Raw genomic sequence first — 19,666 nt, 5'->3', positions numbered from 1 at the left:
CCCTGCTGTGTTTGCTGTTTGAATACAAGGTAAAACTGGGATTCAAAGGTAGAGATTGCTGGTGAAACTCAGCAGTTCCTGGCAGCCTCTGTGGAGGGAAAGCAGAGTTAATACTTCAAGTACAGTCTGACTTTACAGAGCTGAAAAATGTTGGAAAACCATTAACTCTGCTTGTCCCTCCAGAGATGCTGCCAGGTCTGTTGAGTTTCACCAGCAATCTCTAACTTTGAATCCCAGGTTTAATTTCCATTCAAGCAGCAGATACAACAGGATTAGAAGTAAAAGGTGATGTTCAGTAAAGCTGCATATCTGACTAAGATCTCTGAACAAGCAATGGGATATGGGTGTTTAAACATTGGACTCTAGTTGGCTAAACTCATCGGAGTTAGTTCTTCAGAGGGAAGATCACACCCTGGGTCTAGACATGTCCGAGGGGTAAAATAGCATTCAGTCTGACTACACCCTTCCCCTTGTATTTGAACTTATTGTTCCCTTCTGTAGGTCACTCAAAGTTAACAGTTGTATGGGGAGTACAATACACAAGGTCCTCGCCAGTAGATGCAATCATGACAAAAATATTCATGTCAACTCGAGACGAATTCTCATCAGATATCCTGGTTTATAGCCAGCGAGCTTTATGGTATGATAAAGCAGAGTCAGCGGGTCCTCTATGCTACTTTCTCCCCACCCCCACCCTCCTCTAGCTTATCTCTCCATGCTTCAGGCTCTCTGCCTTTATTCCTGATGAAGGGCTTTTGCCCGAAACGTCGATTTTGCTGCTCGTCGTATGCTGCCTGAATTGCTGTGCTTTTCCAGCACCACTGATCCAGGTCCAGGTTATAGACAGCATTACTATATCTCCCCTCTTCAGGTGCCAGCATGAAAGGTTTCCTGTCTGAAATCCCTGCAGTCAGGTATTCAGATTGCAAAACTGTACTTTGGATAACTGTACCAGAATCTAATAGACTGTCCACACTCTCTTCTGAGGAGTTGCATCTTAACTCCCAGCAGATTATCTCCACCTGTTCTGTGACTCTGTAACTCTTTCTAAAATGCTACAAAGGTTACGCCTCTCCCAACAGGGACATCCCTGACACAGTCTGAGTTGGCAATCTATGACCTTAAAAAGACATCTGATAGGAAATGCCAGTACAACAGTGACAGCTTGTATTTATGTAGCATCTTTGAGGAGGTTTCACCGGAGCAGTTATCAGACTGAGATTAACATTGTATCAAGGATTGACTGGTAAAAGGATATGTCTTAAGATGTCTCTTAAATGTGGAATGGAGATGTAAAGGGGGTGGGGGAGCATAGGCTTTGGGAGCAGGAGTAGGCCATTCAGCCCTTTGTGTCTATTCCACCATTCAATAAGATTATGTGTGATCTGTTTGTGGTCTCCATTTCAGTTTCCATCTGTCTCACATAACCTGTCTCCCTTGCTCATCAAAATCTAAATGAGCTTTAAATAAATTCAATGACCTAATGTCTACCACTTTTTGAAAAAAGAATGATCACCTGTGAGAGAAAAAAAAATTCCCCTCATCTCAATCTGAAACTGTGTTCCCTAATTCCAGTCTCAGCCACAAGAGGACACATCCTCCCTTGTATCTAACCTGTCGAATTCCATCAGGACCTCATATATTTCAATAAGATCAGCTCCCAGTTTTCTGAACTCCAACGAGTCCATTCCCCAGCCTGTTGAATCTTCCTCCGTTATCCCAGGAGTGAATTGAGCGAACTGTTTCCCCTTAATGACATCTTCATTTCAAAATTGTAAGCACATAGCAGATGTGATCTCTCTGTACAACTGTAGCAAAGAATTTCTGCTTTTCATTGAATCCCTACAGTGTGGGAGCAGGCCATTCGGCCCATTAATTCCATATCATCCCTCCCAGACCCAGGCCTCTACTCTATCCCTGCATTTCCCCTGACTAGTCCACCTAGCCTACACATCTTTGAACTATGGGAAGAAACCAGACCACTCAAAGAAAACCCCCGCAGACACAGGGAGAGCGTGCAAACTCCAAACAGACAGTTACCCAAGGCCGGAATCGAACCTGGGACCCTAACATCATAAGGCAGCAATGCTAACCATTGAGCCACCATCTCCCCACAACATGCCCCAACATTTCATTCGGCTTCCTTGTCACTTGCTGAACATGAATACTAGCATTTTATGATTCACTTACCAGGAGCCCTAGATCTGATTGCTATTTCCAAGTTCTGCAATCCCTCTCCATTTAAACAGACTACTGTTTGTCTGGTCTTTCTGCAAAGTTTCACATTATACTCTATTGGCCATTAACCGATCCATATCCTTTGTAGATTTATCTCCTCTTAAAAGTTTATTTTCCTACTAATCTTAGTGTCATTGGCAAATTGAATTACACATCCAGAAGAGATTTCCAGAATTTAGCAGTAATATCCTGCACGTTTCCCATCTGGATGCACTTCATTCCCGTGAAATGTGTGCACATTGTTGGTAAAGTCAACTTGCCTGTATCTTTTCACAGTGTTTAAATGCTTTGAGAGAAGCAATCACTGCAAGGTTAGCATTAGATGCCCATCTCTCATTTCCCTTACAACTGAGGGACTTGCTATAGCCATTTCCGAGAGTAATTACAAGTCAACCACATTGCTGTGGATCTGGAGTTACATGGGTAAAGATGGCAGATTTCCTTCCCTGAAGGGCATTAGTGAACCAGATAGCTTTTTGTGCTAACGATTAAGGTTATCTCTTCATTCTAAACAGTCCAGATTTATTAATTCATTCTAAACCCTGCCAACTACCATAGCAGGATTTGAACCCATGCCCTCCAACAACAGTACCATTGTACTACCATGTTCTTGTTGGTTCAGAGTACGCACAAGGTGAGAGAAGAGCTACTACTGGTGCCATTACACACTGAAGATCAGCTCTTCCACAAGCATGCTATAACTGGGAAAAAGCCAATGGTTCAGCCAGCATCTGGACCTGTGATGTATATCTCCATACACACAGCTCTGCTTTCAGTCTCGCTGGCTGACTGGGGTAAAGATATTTCTCACCACCCAAGGGAGAAACTGTAACCTTCTCCAGATATAAACCACTGGCCTCTCGACAATGTTCCCCTTTTGCCTTTTTACCTCTATTAGATTTCAAAAGCTGGAACTAGACAAAGGACTCGCAAGAGGGTAGCACATGTCCCGCTACTGATTAATCCAGCCTGCCTATGATCTGAGTGATTCCAATGTTTTGAGATCTGGTTCAGCCAAGCCAAACAGAAACAATCCTTTGTGGATGTCTTGAATGAATTATTATCACTGTGCGACTATTTGTTTTCATCATGCAAGTTTAGGAATCACTGAAAGTGAAGAATACTAATATCTCTCTGTTGTATATAGTGTTTAAGCCCCAAGATGCTCAGAGTATCAGGACCAGGTTTTCGCAGAAATTTTCTGCACTTGCCAGAAATAGTTTATCAAGGAGTATAATTTCTGCTGGCTGCTATGTTATCGTGACACAGGAACCATGCAGGAAGGTTTCCGATATTCTGACAATACTTTCATTTTTCTAAGAATAAGGGAGGTGAAAAACTTGGCCAAGACAATTGAAGTTCCAACAACATTCAAGAAACTCGATATCATTGAGGACAAAGCAGCCCACTTCACTATCACCTTACCCACTATACTCACTGTCATTGCCTCTGATCTGCAGTGGCAGCTGTGTGGATCATCTACAAGATGCACTGCAGTAACACGCCAGGTGTCCATATGCCAAACCCCTGACCTCCATTATCCAAAAGGACAAGGCCAGCAGATACCCAGGAACAACATGAGCTGCGGGTTACCCATCAAACCTGACTTGGAAAAACATCGCCATTCGTTCACCAAAATTCTGGAACTCCTTCCCTCACAACACTGTGAATGTACCTGCCCCTCATGGGCTGCAGCCTTCTAAGCAGGGATTCACCATGAGCAGTAGTTTCCTTTACATTTGGGGAAATGAAGCGTAGACTGAGTGACCACTTCACAGAACACCTATGTTCTCTCTGAGGAGAAAGTGAGGTCTGCAGATGCTGGAGATCAGAGCTGGAAATTATGCCCGAAACGTCGATTCTCCTGTTCCCTGGATGCTGCCTGACCTGCTGCGTTTTTCCAGCAACACATTTCCACCTATGTTCTCTCCTCAAAAGAGTCTCTGAGCTTCCCGTTGCCTGCCACTTCAACACCCCAGCCTGCTCCCTGGCCAACATCTCTGCCTTAGGCCTCCTGCAGTGCTCCAGAAAAGCTCAGTGCAAGCTGGAAAAACAGCATCTCATTTTCCACTTGGGAACCCTGCAGCCTCCCAGACTCAATCTACTCCAGGCCTTGCCATCACATAGTCTGCCATTAAAAACACAACCCATTGCTAGCCCCTGACAGTTCCCATTAACAGCTATTCACCCTCCCAGGCTGATTATTATCCACGCGTTTGTCTATCCAACTGTTCTTTTCTCTCTTTGGGCTCTATCATTTGCTGAGTACTCCCTCTCACCACTCTATCCTCTGCACATGAACTGACATTTTCCAAGCTACCATCAGTTCTGAGGAAGGGTCACTCGATCTGAAACGTTAACTCTGATTTCTCTCCGCAGATGCTGCCAGACCTGCTGAACTTTCCCAGCAACTTCTGTTTTTGTGTCTCACCACTAGCATCCTGTTTTATTCATTCATGGGATTTGTGGGAATCACTGGCTATGCCAATTTCCATTGCCCATCCTTCCTTGCCCAGAGTTAATCACTTTGCTGTGGGTCTGGACTCACATTTGGGCCAGATTAGATATAGATAGCAGATTGGCGAAAGTGAGGACTGCAGATGCTGGAGGTTAGAGTCAAGAGTGTGGTGCTGGAAAAGCACAGCAGGTCAGGCAGCATCTGAGGAGCAGTAGCAGATTACCTTCCCTAAAGGGTAGTGATAAACCAGATGGGAATTAGGTAACAATAATAGTTACATCGTCACTTTTAGGAATTTTATTGAATTCAGATTTTGCCATGGTATTTGAACCCAGTGGCCCCAAAGGATTAGTCTGGGACCACCGAGTTACTAGTTTAGCAACGTGAGCCCCATCCTCCTGCGAAAGAATAAAGAGAAACTTCCCTCTGCAAACGCAAGGTCACAAAGTGAAAGTGATGAGACACAATCTCCTGGCCCAGATATTTACATTTTCATATCTTGATTTTCTAAGTGATTAGCACTAGAAAGCAAAATGACAATGGTATGAAAAACAGAAAGGAATAAAGGAAGAAGCAGTTCCACACCATCACTTTTAAAAATTCACTCATGGGATGCATGGTTGCCTGGCCAACATTTATTGCCCGTCCCTAGTTGCCCTTGAGAAGGTGGGGGGGTGAGCTGCCTTCTTGAACCGCTGCAGTCCATGTGCTGTAGGTAGACCTGCAATACCGTTAGGGAGAGAGTTCCAGGGTTTTGACCCAATAACAGTGAATGAACGGCAATGTATTTCCAAGTCAGAATGGTGAATGGCTTGGAAGGGGACTTGCAAGCATTGGTATTCCCATATATCTATTGCTCTTGTCCTTCTAGATGGAAGTGGTCATGGGTTTGGAGGGTGCCGTCCCCAATGCTCTTTGCCGAATTTGTTCAGTGTATCTTGTAGCTAGTACACACTGCTGCTGGTGATGGAAGTGGACTATTACCCATCTCTCTCAGAATTTCCCAAGTTCTTCACATAAATTAAAGGATGGTATGGCAGTTTATATTCTGCAAAATAGCATGGCACAAACACTCTGCAGTCCTCACTTTCTCCTGGTACAAACAATGGTCAAGATGGGTGGCCAATTATATTTTGGTGTTGCTGGAGAGTGTATATTTGACTGGGTATCCAGAGAAATCCCTGTTCATCTTCTGACAGTATGGTGGGGTCCACAAATGTGGCACTAAGATGCCATGGCAGGCAGTCTAAATGGCTGTTTAGATGACAGCGAGACCAACAGTGTAGCACGCCCTCAGCACTGTGCTGCACTGCCAACCTAGGTTCAAATTGCAGGATCCAGCTTTCAGACACAGGCCACTGGGTGGCAATGGGACAGCAATGATATTAAAAGGTGAACTCACTCTCTCTATCTTCACAATCACTGTAAGTTTTCGATGGAAAACAAAGTATAAATCAGGCATAATTATTATCTTATGCAAATCAGGGTTCTGTGGTGAAGGTAGGGCACAAAGTGATTCAATTGGACAATTGAACGGAGGGGGTGAATCAAATTGTTTTGATAGATGAGATAGAGAAGAGCAATGGGCTGCAAAAAGAATGTGACATAGCATCTACCTGGTGCAGAAACAGCAGGAACTGAGTCAATGTGGACTGGCACTGCCCTGGGCTCCACCGTAATCCTTGTAGTGTGACTCCCTACCACCACCTCTGTTGGGATTGGTTTGAGTTGATGTATAACTTGTTTATTATGCAGAGGTAGTTCGAAACACAAACCATTTATTCAAATAATTTCAAACATCTGCGAACTTTACAGAAACAAAATCAGAAATTGCTGGGAAAACTCAACAGGTCTGGCAGCACCTGTGGAGGGAGAAATGTTTCGGGTCCAGTGACCTTTCCTCAGAACTGGGTCCAGCATCAGTGCCTTCACTCTATTTGTAGTCATGACCCAAGGGTCGGATAGCTCAGTTGGCTGGATGGCTGGTTAGTGATACAGAGTGATGCCAACACTGTGCCGGTTGAGGTTACCACAAAGGTGCCACCTTGTCAACCTCACCTCTTGCCTGAGGTTTGGTGACCGTCAGGTCAACCCACCATCAGTCGTCTTCCTCCAATGAAAGAGCAGCCCTACATTAGGGCTATGGCAGCTTTAGTCATAGCTAGGAGAAGCATGTCAAGTCTCTTTTGAGAATTTTGCCTCTGAGAGATAGGAGTCAGTCACTTGACTCAGCTGCTCTCTCCACACATCAAAGGAGTCAAGCACCATACAAGGATCAGTTATTAATCAAATACTGCACTGATTGTAGCTCTCTCCCGGGACTGAATGCCCTGCTTAATGATCATAAGGTATGAACAGGATAGTGAGCATTAGACGTTGTCTACATGGACTTTAGTAAAGACTTTGACAAGGTTCCACGTGGTAGACTAGTTAGTAAAGTTACACACATGGGTTCAGGAACAGCTTGCCAATTGGATACAAAATTGGTTTGACGGTAGGAAGCAGAGGGTAGTGGTGGAAAGGAGGAGACAGAGTGTGGTGGTGGAGGGGAGGAGAGAGAGGATGGTGATGGAGGGTTGGAGACAGAGGGTGGTGATGGAGGGTTGGAGGCAGAGGGTGGTGATGAAGGGTTCGAGGCAGAGGGTGGTGATGGAGGGTAGGAGACAGAAGGTGGTGATGAAGGATAGGAGACAGCGGGTGGTGATAGAGGATGGGAGACAGCGGGTGGTGATGGAGGATGGGAGACAGAGGATGGTGATGGAGGGTAGGAGACAGCGGGTGGTGATGGAGGATGGGAGACAGCGGTTGGTGATGGAGGATAGGAGACATAGGGTGGTGATGGAGGGTTGGAGACAGAGGGTGGTGATGGAGGGTTGGAGACAGAGGGTGGTGATGGAGGGTTGGAGACAGAGGGTGGTGATGGAGGGTTGGAGACAGAGGGTGGTGATGTAGGAGACAGAGAGTGGTGATGGAGGGTAGAAGACAGAGGGTGGTGATGGAGGATAGGAGACAAAGGCTGGTGATGGAGGGTTGGAGACAGAGGGTGATGATGGAGGGTAGAAGACAGAGGGTGGTGATGGAGGGTTCTGATGGAGGGTTAGAGACAGAGGATGATGATGGAGGGTAGGAGACAGAGGGTGGTGATGGAGGGTAGAAGACAGAGGGTGGTGATGGTGGGTTGGAGACATAGGGTGATAATGGAGGGTTGGAGACAGAGGGTGGTGATGGAGGGTAGGAGACATAGGGTGGTGATGGAGGGTAGAAGACAGAGGTTGGTGATGGAGGGTTGGAGACATAGGGTGATAATGGAGGGTTGGAGACAGAGGGTGGTGATGGAGGGTAGGAGACAGAGGGTGGTGATGGAGGGTAGAAGACAGAGCGTGGTGATGGAGGGTTGGAGACAGAGGGTGATGATGGAGGATAGGAGACAGAGGCTGGTGTTGGAGGGTAGAAGACAGAGGGTGATGAAGGAGGGTTGGAGACAGAAGGTGGTGATGGAGTGTTGGAGACAGAGGGTGATGATGGAGGGTAGAAGACAGAGGGTGGTGATGGAGGGTTGGAGACAGAGGGTTCTGATAGAGGGTTAGAGACAGGGGATGGTGATGGAGGGTAGGAGACAGAGAGTGGTGATGGAGGGTAGAAGACAGAGGGTGGTGATGGAGGGTTGGAGACAGAGGGTGGTGATGGAGGATAGGAGACAGAGGCTGGTGTTGGAGGGTAGGAGACAGAGGGTGATGAAGGAGGGTTGAAGACAGAGGGTGGTGATGGAGGGTTGGAGACAGAGGGTGGTGATGGAGGGTAAAAGACATAGGGTGGTGATGGATGATAGGAGACAGAGGGTGGTGATGGAGGGTAGGAGACAGAGAGTGGTGATGGAGGGTTGGAGACAGAGGGTGATGATGGAGGGTAGAAGACAGAGGGTGGTGATGGAGGATAGGAGACAAAGGCTGGTGATGGAGGGTTGGAGACAGAGGGTGGTGATGGAGGGTTGGAGACAGAGGGTTCTGATGGAGGGTTAGAGACAGAGGATGGTGATGGAGGGTAGGAGACAGAGAGTGATGATGGAGGGTAGGAGACATAGGATGGTGATGGAGGGTAGAAGACAGAGGGTGGTGATGGAGGGTTGGAGACAGAGGGTGGTGATTGAGGGTTGGAGACAGAGGGTGGTGATAGAGGGTAGAAGACAGAGGGTGGTGATGGAGGGTTGGAGACAGAGGGTGGTGATTGAGGGTTGGAGACAGAGGGTGGTGATGGAGGGTTGGAGACAGAGGGTGATGATGGAGGGTAGGAGACAGAAGGTGGTGATGAAGGATGGGAGACAGCGGGTGGTGATGGAGGATTGGAGACAGCGGTTGGTGATGGAGGATGGGAGACAGAGGATGGTGATAGAGGGTTGGAGACAGAGGGTAGTGGTGGAGGATAGGAGACATAGTGTGGTGATGGAGGGTTGGAGACAGGGGGTGGTGATGGAGGGTTGGAGACAGAGGGTGGTGATTGAGGATTGGAGACAGAGGGTGGTGATGGAGGGTTGGAGACAGAGGGTGGTGATGGAGGGTTGGAGACAGAGGGTGGTGATGGAGGGTTGGAGATAGAGGGTAGTGGTGGAGGATAGGAGACAGAGGGTGGTGATGGAGGGTTGAAGACAGAGGGTGGTGATGGAGGATAGGAGACAGAGGGTGGTGATGGAGGGTTGAAGACAGAGGGTAGTGGTGGAGGATAGGAGACAGAGGGTGGTGATGGAGGGTTGAAGACAGAGGGTGGCGATGGAGGATAGGAGACAGAGGATGGTGATAGAGGGTTGGAGACAGAGGGTAGTGGTGGAGGATAGGAGACATAGGGTGGTGATGGAGGGTTGAAGACAGAGGGTGGTGATGGAGGATAGGAGACAGAGGGTGGTGATGGAGGGTAGGAGACAGAGGGTGGTTATGGAGGGTAGGAGACAGAGGGTGGTTATGGAGGGTTGGAGACAGAGGAGACAGAGGGTGGTTATGGAGGGTTGGAGACAGAGGGTGGTGATGGAGGGTAGGAGACAGAGAGTGGTGATGGAGAGTAGGAGACAGAGGGTGATGATGGAGGGTAGAAGACAGAGGGTGGTGACACTGCTATTTGTCATTCATATAGACAATATAGATGAGATTTAAGAGGCATCATTATTAAGTTTGCGGATGACACCAAGGTTGGTGCTACAGTGATGCTGAAGAAGGTTATTTAAGATTACAAAGAGACCTTGATCAACTGGGCCAATGGGTTGAGGGATGACAGATAAAGTTTACTTACATTTTGGTGAGATGAACAAAGGCAAGGCTTATACAGCTAATGGTAGGGCCCTGGGTAGTGTTGTCAAACAGAGAGATTTAGGGGTTCAGGTACATAGTTGTTTGAAAGCTGTGATACTTGCAGACAGGGTGGTTAAGAAGGCATTTAACGTGCTTGCCTTCATTGGTCAGACCATTGAGTTACAGGTGTTGGGATGTCAAGACATTGATGAAGCCACTATTGGAGGACAGTGTCCACTTCTGATCACCCTGCTATAGGAAGGATATGATTAAATTAGAGAGGGTTCTGAAAAGATTTATCAGGATGTTGCAGCGATTGGAGTGCTTGACTTATTATGCTCAACTTTTTTCACCAGAACGTAGGAGTTTGAGGGGTAACCTTATAGAGGTTTACAAAATCATGAGGAGCACAGATAAGGTGAACAACAAAGGTCTTTTATCTATGATAGGGGAGTTCAAAACTAGAGGGCATGTTTGTTAAGTGAGAGATGAAAGATTTAAAAGGGACCAGAGTGGTAACTTTTTCACAAAGAGTGTGGCTCGTGTGTGGTATGAACTGCCAGAGGAAGTGGTAGATGTGAATAGAGTTATGACATTTAAAAGACATTTGGATAGGTACATAAATGGGCAAAGGTTCAGAGGGATATAGGCCAAATGCAGGCAAATGGGAGGAGTTTAGTTTGGGAAACATAGTTGACATGGATGAGTTGGACCAAAAGATCTGTTTCCATGCTGTAAGATTCTATGACTCTCTAATTCACTTTGTGGAGTTGGTGTTAAGTGCTCCACCTTCCTACTCAGGGACTGCCAACTAAGCAAAGCTAATACTTTTGCTGAGTCCTTTCCAAGTGTGGTGCTTTTCCAGCTGTGTCCAGATGTTTCCCAATTGATTGACTGATCAATGGAGAATGGACAAACATTGATGATCTCATGAACGGCATACAAATATTATACTAATGATGTGACTCACAATAAAATTAAAAAGCCTAATGCACACACTCATCCTGTCAATATCCATTTATGACCATTAATTATCAGATGTTTAAAAATGATTCCATTATAGGAATTCCCATGAGGTGCTCAAACTGTTTTTAACATCTCCTACAATAGACAAAGTACAGTTGCAGGCTTCGTGCCCTCAGGGATAACAGATGCTGTTCTCAATTTCAAACTCCCAAACCTTTGCGTATTGATTATAAAGAAGGGCTATTACCTCAAACAGTCCATTGAATAATTGATAGATGGAGAGCAGTCACTCTCTGACAATGTTTTGTGTTCAATAAATCAAGACCTCTTGTGCGACAAGCTAATTGAGTTATTAATCATTCTAAGAGCTGCATGTAAATCCAAGCCTCTAAGGGCTCTTCATCCAAACCAAAGTTGTATTCCACTTTTTGAATCCAATTTCTCCATGTCCTTGTGACTTGTTTGTCTCTTCAGCTAGTCTTCAGCTGAGCCATACAGGGTATGAACAAATGCTTGGCACTGGCATTGACTCATGGCATAACATCTTCAGCTGCTTCATCAATGACCTTCTCTCCATTGTAAGGTCACAGTGCACATGTTCACCAATGATTGCACAGGTCCAGCACCATTCGTGACTACTTCAACCCTGATGCAGTCCATGTCCAAATGCAGCAAGATCTGAACAATATCCAGGCTTGAGCTGACAAATAGGAGGAAACAGGATTAGAGTGGTGCTGGAAAAGCACAGCCAGTCAGACAGCATCCGAGGAGCAGGAAAATCGACGTTTTGGACAAAAGACCTTGATCAAGAATCAGCTTTTGCCCGATTTTCCTGCCTGCTGTGCTTTTCCAGCACCACTCTAATTTTGACTCTAATCTCCAGCATCCGCAGTATCTACTTTTGCCAAATAGAAGGCAAATGCCAGGCAATGAGCATCTCCAACAACAGAGAATCTAATCAATGCTCCTTGACATCCAATGGCATTCTCATCACTGAATTCTTCACTATCAATATGCTGGACCAGAAACTGAACTGGACTACCAATATCAATACTGTGGCTACAAGAGCGGGTCAGATAGGAATCCGAGAGTCATTGAAGCCTAGCTTCCAAAGCCTGTGCTCCCTCTACAAGGCACAAGTCAGGAATGTGATGGAACACTCCTCACTCAGCACCAACAACATTCTAGAAGCTTGACACCACCCAGGACAAAGCAGTCCTCTTGATTGGCACCACATCCACAAGTATCCATTCCCTACATTACCAGTAGCAGCAGCATGTACTACCTACAAGATGCACTGCAATAACACACCAAGTTTTCTTTGACAGTACCTTCCAAACCCAAGACCATGACTAACCAGAAGCACAAGGTTAAAGATACATGGCAACACCGCCTCCCCCCCCTCCCCCCAATAAGTTCCCCTCCAAGCCTCTCACCATCCTGCCTTGGAGATATATTTGTGTTCCTTTGGTGTGGCTGGGTCAAAACCCTGGAACTTCTAGCCTAATGGCATTGTGGGTGTACCCATACCAAATAGACTACGGTAGTTCAGGAAGGTAGCTCATCACCACCTTCTCAGCAACAACTATGGATTGGCAATAAATGCTGGCCCAGCTAGAGATACCCCAACCCTGTGCATGATGAAAAGAAATGAAACACCCAACTGCTCTTTCTGGTGAATCCTAACCACCCCACAGGGCTGATCCACAGCCTGTCCCTTACCCTTATTTATTCTCCTGAAACTACGTATTCAAGGTTTAGTATAACTCCTTCAACTTCCCTCTCCCTCATGTTCTTAAGCTGGCAGGAAAGAGGAGTTAAGGCCTGGTCCAGATCAACCATGATCTTGTTGATTGGCAGAACAGGCTTGCGGGGCTGAATGGCGTACTCCTGCTCACATTTCTTACAATCGCGCATTCTTGATCTTCTCAGATCCCAGGACAGTAACTCCAACCTCTCAGAGGTCCCTTTGTGATTATAGATCCAGGGAGATCTGAAAGGGAGGGGGATGGCGAGAAAGTGGATTCTTCCCTGATGTTGTGGCGACACTGTCACCGAGTGGCTCAGTGGTTTGACCCAAGCCGTCATGTAACAGACTTCCAACAGTGCATGAGGATTAAGTAAGCAATTTGGTTAACCCTCTGTCAGATGACTCCCCCTTTCCATTGAGTAGCCTAATGGAGGGATTGCGTACACAAAATCATATATGACAATCAGTTGCAACATCTCACATAAAGATTAATGATAGAATTTCACAACATATACATTGACTTGCACTCTAGAAATTGCAAGTTGGCTGTTGTACAGGCGCCATACAGTCCAACAAGGTATTGCTGGCAACTGTTATAGAATAGTTAACTTGTTAATAGATGTACAGTGGAAATTAGCCAACTTTTGGATGATTAAATCCTCATGAATGCAGTTTAGCAACATGATGTTATAGTCACATAGGTCAGAAAGGGATTAACTAAACTCCAATGATTAACCAAACCGTCTGACAATCTCTCTGATTCATTTATTCAGACAGATTATAAACAGCAGGCATTATTTTCATCTCTCCATCAATGCTGCTCCTGGGGGCCTGTAGTTTGGTGTCTGTGCTGTCTACTGCCGACTGTACATCAAAACCTTGCTATAATGAAACAAGTAAAGCATCCATCAGTTATGCTTACAGATATCTTTATGATTGGAATTAGAGTAGACGGATGTTTGATGACCAGCATGGACACAATGGGCTGAAGGGTCTCTTTCTGTGCTATAAAAGCTCTGCTAGGTTTGATGTTGAATTGTCCATGGATCACCATCAAGCAGGCGTGGTACACAGACCAATCCATGGTTGAATGCTAAAGATCTAATGCTTGGCAAAATGGGTTCATGTCCCATCACTGGCCCTCCAATGAGATGCTGAGGGAAGGCTGCATTGTTGGAGGTGCCATATTTTGCGTGGGATATTAAGGTGAGACCCCAGCATAGCCTCAACCTCTCTGATCAACACTCTCTGAGTGGCTTGTAAAACCATTTTAGAGGTTAATTTAAGTGTCATTCATAAGTCTGGTTAGAGACAAAAAAAACTGCACATGCTGGAATCCAAAGTAGATAGGCAGAAGGCTGGAAGAACACACAGGACTGAAGAAGGGTTACATCTGAAATGTTGACTTCTCCACCTCCTGATGCTGCCTGGCTTGCTATGTTCTTCCAGCTTCCTGCCTGTCCACTTTTAATTTGTAAGTCTGGGATATAAAGAAATGGTGATCATGAAATGACCAACAATTGTTGTGAAGCCTCATCTGGTTTACCTCTGTTCTTCGGGGAGGGGAATCGGTCATCTTTACCTGGTCTGGCCTACATATGGCTCCACACCCAGAGCAATGTGACTGATGCTTCCCATACCTCTCAAATGGCCCTGCAAGCCACTCAGAGAGTGTTGATCAGAGAGGTTGTGGCTACGCTGGGGTCTCACCTGAATATCCCATGCAAAAGGTGGCACCTCCAACAATGCAGTCTTCCCTCAGCATCTCATTGGAGGGCCAGTGATGGGACATGAACCCATTTTGCCAAGCATTAGATCTTTAGCATTCAACCATGGATTGGTCCGTGTACCACGCCTGCTTGATGGTGATCCATGGACAATTCAACATCAAACCTAGCCAGTCTGGAGGGCCAGTCCAGATTTAGACTGTAAGTTACAGAACCAGAAATGGGCCATTCAGCCCATTGGGTCAGCTCCACCCTTCAATGAGATCTGGGCTGATCTGATCATCCTCAGCTCCACTTTCCTGCCTTTTTCCCATAACCCTTGGGTTCTCTCCTTTATGATTAAAAATCTCAGCCTTGAACATACTTAATGAAACAGCTTCAACAAAAATCTACAATCTTCTAACACAGAGGCAAGAGAGCTGCCTACTCAGCCGCAGTTGATATCCCGAAGTCAGCTGAGTTGGCCAGTGCTTCACAAGCCCTGTATTCTTGGAGAATACAGACTGAAACATCAAGTTCTAAACTCAGCCTTTCTTCAGCCACTGTGCACATGGTCAATACAGGATGGGAGGCAGGAGACTCGCTCCCTATGAGATCTCTGTGCACTCTAAGTCTCTGCACACACAAAACATAAGCAAATTATCCAATACCTAGTCAGTCTGCATGTGCAGAGGATCTGACAGAAGCTGCACCCGATAAATATTGATTATTGATTCAGATGGAGCAAACTTAGACACCAAAAAGTTTCATTTCACACTCCTAATTCTGTTTAGATGTTTTTGTAGAGCTAATAAACGGTTTGACTCAAAGCTCAGAAAGAATTGGCTGCTGCTAAGGATATGAAGCAACTCCAGAAACGTGCCTTCCAGAGCAGGAAACATTTAAGCTGTCCAATTTAAGCAGCTGTACTCTGCAAACTGCAGCTTTGACATATATGAGGAGGTGATGGCCTAGTGGTAACAGTGCTGGGCTGTTAATCTAGTATTCCAGAGACACGGTTCAAGTCCCACCATGACAGAATGGTACAATTGCATTGCAGAATGCAATAAAAATTTGGAATTGAGAGTCTAATGACGACTATGAATCCACCGACCTGCCTTGCTAATGCCCTTTAGTGAAGGAGTGTGGGGACACCAACTACATGTGGCTAGCTCTTAACTGCCCTCAGGGCAATTGGGAATCAACAATAAAACAGCAACTCTCTTCATCCTCTGAATGGAGAGCAAATATTTGATCTGGGAAGATCACTGTGAACTAAAATGAGGACAGAGATCAGGAATTGTGGCAGCAGCACTTGTTAGTAACTTGCTCTTCAGTGCCATGTGAACAGTGGTCATGGAGGGGAGGGGTTTCTGGATATTTACCATATGCCAAGATATGACATGACCATATTTACATTGAATCATAAATGCACAAATGTACAAATACAGATATTGCTGAGGTTTTCCACTGCACACCCATCAGGACAAATACAAGCATGACAAAGATTGAGTGATCACAATAATTTATACTACAGGGAAAAGGAGCTGCTGATTGGTTGGCAAGTCCACTCTAATTGGCTAAGTCCTCACTATGGAAAAAGCAAAGAAACTTTCTGCATTCAAAGGCTTTTCTTAAAGTGTGTTCATGCGATCTGAGTATCACTAGCTAGAACAACCTTTACTGCTTATCCCTAATGGCCCAAAGGCTGTTCAGAGTCAACCACATTGCTATGGGTCAGGAGTCACATGTAGGCCAAACCATGTAAGGAAGGCAGTTTCCTTCCCTAAATATCATTAGTGAACCAGATAGTGTCTCCCAACAACAGACTCTTAATTCCAGATTTTCTTTTTCAATTGAAATCAAATTCCACCATCTGCCATAGTGGGATTTGAACCCTAGATTGTTACCAGGGTTTCTGGATTAATAGCCTAACAATGATACCTCTGGGCCATTAGCTCCTTGTGAGTCTTTGGAGCGCTGTGTGGTGTCTCCATCATTAGAGACATTTAATCAGAGACAAAGAGGTTTTTGCTCTCTCACAGAATCAAGGTTCATGCGGGGGAGGGGATGGGGGCAGGAAAGTTCATGCCACGACTGGACTGATTGGCAAGGCAGGTTTGGTGGGTCACTTGCACTAATTTGTTGTATCTGGTGAGGTGTAAACTCCCCAGGTTCACAGTGATTACAAAGATAAGGCAGAAAATCACACATGTTTTTTAATATCTTCTGATCAGAGATGTTGTGACACATCTTGGGAAGCAAGTGAGACTTGAACCCAAGCTTCCTGGTTCAGAGGTATGGATACTACCACTGTGCCACAAAATCTTTGAGATTATGCCCTTTGCTCTTTTTATTCAAAATCTGTCAATCTAGCCGTGAATATACTTAATGGCCCAGAACCGGCAGCCCTCTGCAGTAAAGAATTCCACTACTGTCTGAGAGAACAAATTCCTCCTCAACTCTCTCTGAAATGTGCAACTTTCTACTCTAAGATTATGCCCTCTGGTTCTAGCCGCTCCTAAAATGGGAGACAACCTCTCCACATTCGGGATGTTTTAACAAAACTCTGGAACAGGCAGGACTTCAACCTGTGTCTTCGGGAAACTACTACCATACAGCGTGTTCTGCCCGCTCTGGTTAAATCTTGAATAACCTGAATTGGAAGGGGACTAATATATTGGGAGGGAGATTTGCTAGAGCTGCTCGAGAGGATTTAAAACTAGCAAGGTGGGGGGATGGGACCCAGGGAGGTAGTGAGGAAAGAGATCAATCTGAGACTGGTTCAGTTGAGAACAGAAGCGAGTTAAACAGTCAGGGCAGGCAGGGACAAGGTAGGACTAATAAATTAAACTGCATTTATTTCAATGCAAGGGAAGGCAGATGAACTCAGAGCATGGTTAGGAACATGGGACTGGGATATCATAGCAATTACAGAAACATGGCTCAGGACTGGTAGCTTAATGTTCCAGGATACAAATGATACAGGAGGGATAGAAAGAGAGGCAAGAGAGGAAGGGGAGTGGCACTTTTGATAAGGGATAGCATTACAGCTGTGCTGAGGGAGGATATTCCCAGAAATACATCCAGGGAAGTTATTTGGGTGGAACTGAGAAATAACAAAGGGATGATAACCTTATTGGGATTGTATTATAGACCCCATAATAGTCAAAGGGAAATTGAGGTACAAACTTATGAGGAGATCTCAGCTATCTGTAAGAATAATAGGGTGGTTACGGTAGGGGATTTTAACTTTTCAAACATCGACTGGGACTGCCATAGTGTTAAGGGTTTAGATGGAGAGGAATTTGTTAAGTGTGTACAAGACAATTTTCTGATTCAGTATGTGGATGTACCTACTAGAGAAGGTGCAAAACTTGACCTAATCTTGGGAAATAAGGCAGGGCAGGTGACTGAGGTGTCAGTGGGGGAGCACTTTGGGACCAACGACCATAATTCTGTCAGATTTAAAATAGTGATGGAAAAGGATAGACTGGATCTTAAAGTTGAAGTTCTAAATTGGAGGAAGGCCAACTTTGATGGTATTAGGCAAGAACTTTCAAAAGCTGATTGGGGGCCTGGGGTAGGGGAGTCCAGAACTAGAGGGCACAGGTTTAGGGTGAGAGGGGAAAGATACAAAAGAGACCTAAGGGGTAACTTTTTCATTCAGAGGGTGGTACGTGTATGGAATGAGCTGCCAGAGGAAGTGGTTAAGGCTGGTGCAATTGCAACATTTAAAAGACATTTGGATGGGTATATGAATAGGAAGTGTTTGGAGGGATATGGGCTGGGTGCTGGCAGGTGGGTCTAGATTGGGTTGGGATATCTGGTCAGCATGGACGGGTTGGACCGAAGGGTCTGTTTCTATGCTGTACATCTCTATGACTCTATGTGCTTTGTTTTCTTTTCATCCTTTATTTATATCCAAAAGTTTTTCATCTGCTGGAGACAAAAAAACCTGCAGGTGCTGGAATCCAAGGTAGACAGGCAAGGGGCTGGATGGACACAGCAAGCCAGGTAACATCAGGAGGTGGAAACATCAATATTTAGGGTGTAACTTCTTCAGGTCTTCATCCATTAGCCACTACTGGTACAATACCCATGTATTCAAACTGATTGATATACATGTAAATGCAGGTGGCAGAATTTCATTTTTAAACAAAGTAATAGCTCTTTTGGGACACTGAAAATAATATTGGACAACTGAATGGCATGCTGGGAAAACTGGCCAACAGAACAGGTATGCAAACCAGTTACCATGATTGATTGTATTGAACAAATGTTAATGAGACAGTGAAACTGAGCTATTAAGCCAGGAAGCTTGCAGTATCCATTGCCAAATTGAATCAAGCCAGAGTGACATGCAAGCCATTCACCCCAATTGACCATTGAACGTGTTGTTGATGAGACAATGCTACAGGTTTTGGGTGGAACACTATATCTGAGTTTCAGTTGAACTGTTTTTGAGACAGTTTGGCTCCAGGGGTTGGCTCAACCATTAGGGAAACTTGCAACATCCAATATTGTCTTTTGTCACACACTTCCTGAGATTCAAACTCAAGTTAAATTATGCTACAAAACCAGAAATTGCTGGAAAAGCTCAGCAGGTCAGACAGAATCTGTGAAGAGAAATCAAAGATAATGTTTCGGGTCCAGTGACCCTCCCTCAGCATCCACAGTTCTTTTTGTTTTTATTAAATGATGGTAATTACATTGTTGTATCAAACTGCTGCTCAGCCCCTGTACTGGGAAATGATGTGGATAACTAGTTAATAGAAGCCACTCAAATCAGAGAGGTTTCTCACATACTCCTGAGAACATCAGGACCAAGCAGCAGGAACTGAGGTCTTTCTGCTGAAGTTAAATGGGGTTCTGTTCAGTGATCGGACCCTGCTAGTGCCTCAAATAAATGTAAATATCGTCTTGTATGTGTAAGGGATGTCTTTGTTTTTTTTTTGGATTGAGTCAAACTCCAATGTTTGTTTGTTCCCTTGAAATGCTACTGCCCAGAACCGAACTGCATTTGTGACTGTGTATATACACTAAGATAGTTTTTATGACTAAAGCATATTTTTGAAATAAAACATCCCTGGGAGCAGGAAGTAATGCTTCAACTCCAGACTGACCGGCTGTAATTGGGGTAGTACGTACTTTCTAATATCTGGCACTCCCAAAGCGGATTTTAAACTAGTCTGTGGGCATAGATATTTAAGAACTGCAAGGTTACTCAGGATATTAGAGGGAAAGACTGCCTTTTTAGCATTGTATATGT

At 45.1% G+C, this 19,666-nt stretch overlaps 1 protein-coding gene across 2 annotated transcripts in view; it reads right to left on the bottom strand.

Annotated features, from left to right (window-relative positions):
• sema3bl (sema domain, immunoglobulin domain (Ig), short basic domain, secreted, (semaphorin) 3bl) overlaps positions 1 to 19,666 on the bottom strand; it is a 188,912-nt gene that overhangs the window by 50,263 nt on the left and 118,983 nt on the right. The window lies entirely within an intron of this gene.

The sequence above is a fragment of the Chiloscyllium plagiosum genome, chromosome 18 (genome assembly GCF_004010195.1).
Source record: "Chiloscyllium plagiosum isolate BGI_BamShark_2017 chromosome 18, ASM401019v2, whole genome shotgun sequence".
Lineage (NCBI taxonomy): Eukaryota > Metazoa > Chordata > Chondrichthyes > Orectolobiformes > Hemiscylliidae > Chiloscyllium > Chiloscyllium plagiosum.
The sequence above is the reverse complement of the archived record's forward strand: the minus strand, read 5'-3'. Positions and strand labels throughout refer to the sequence as shown.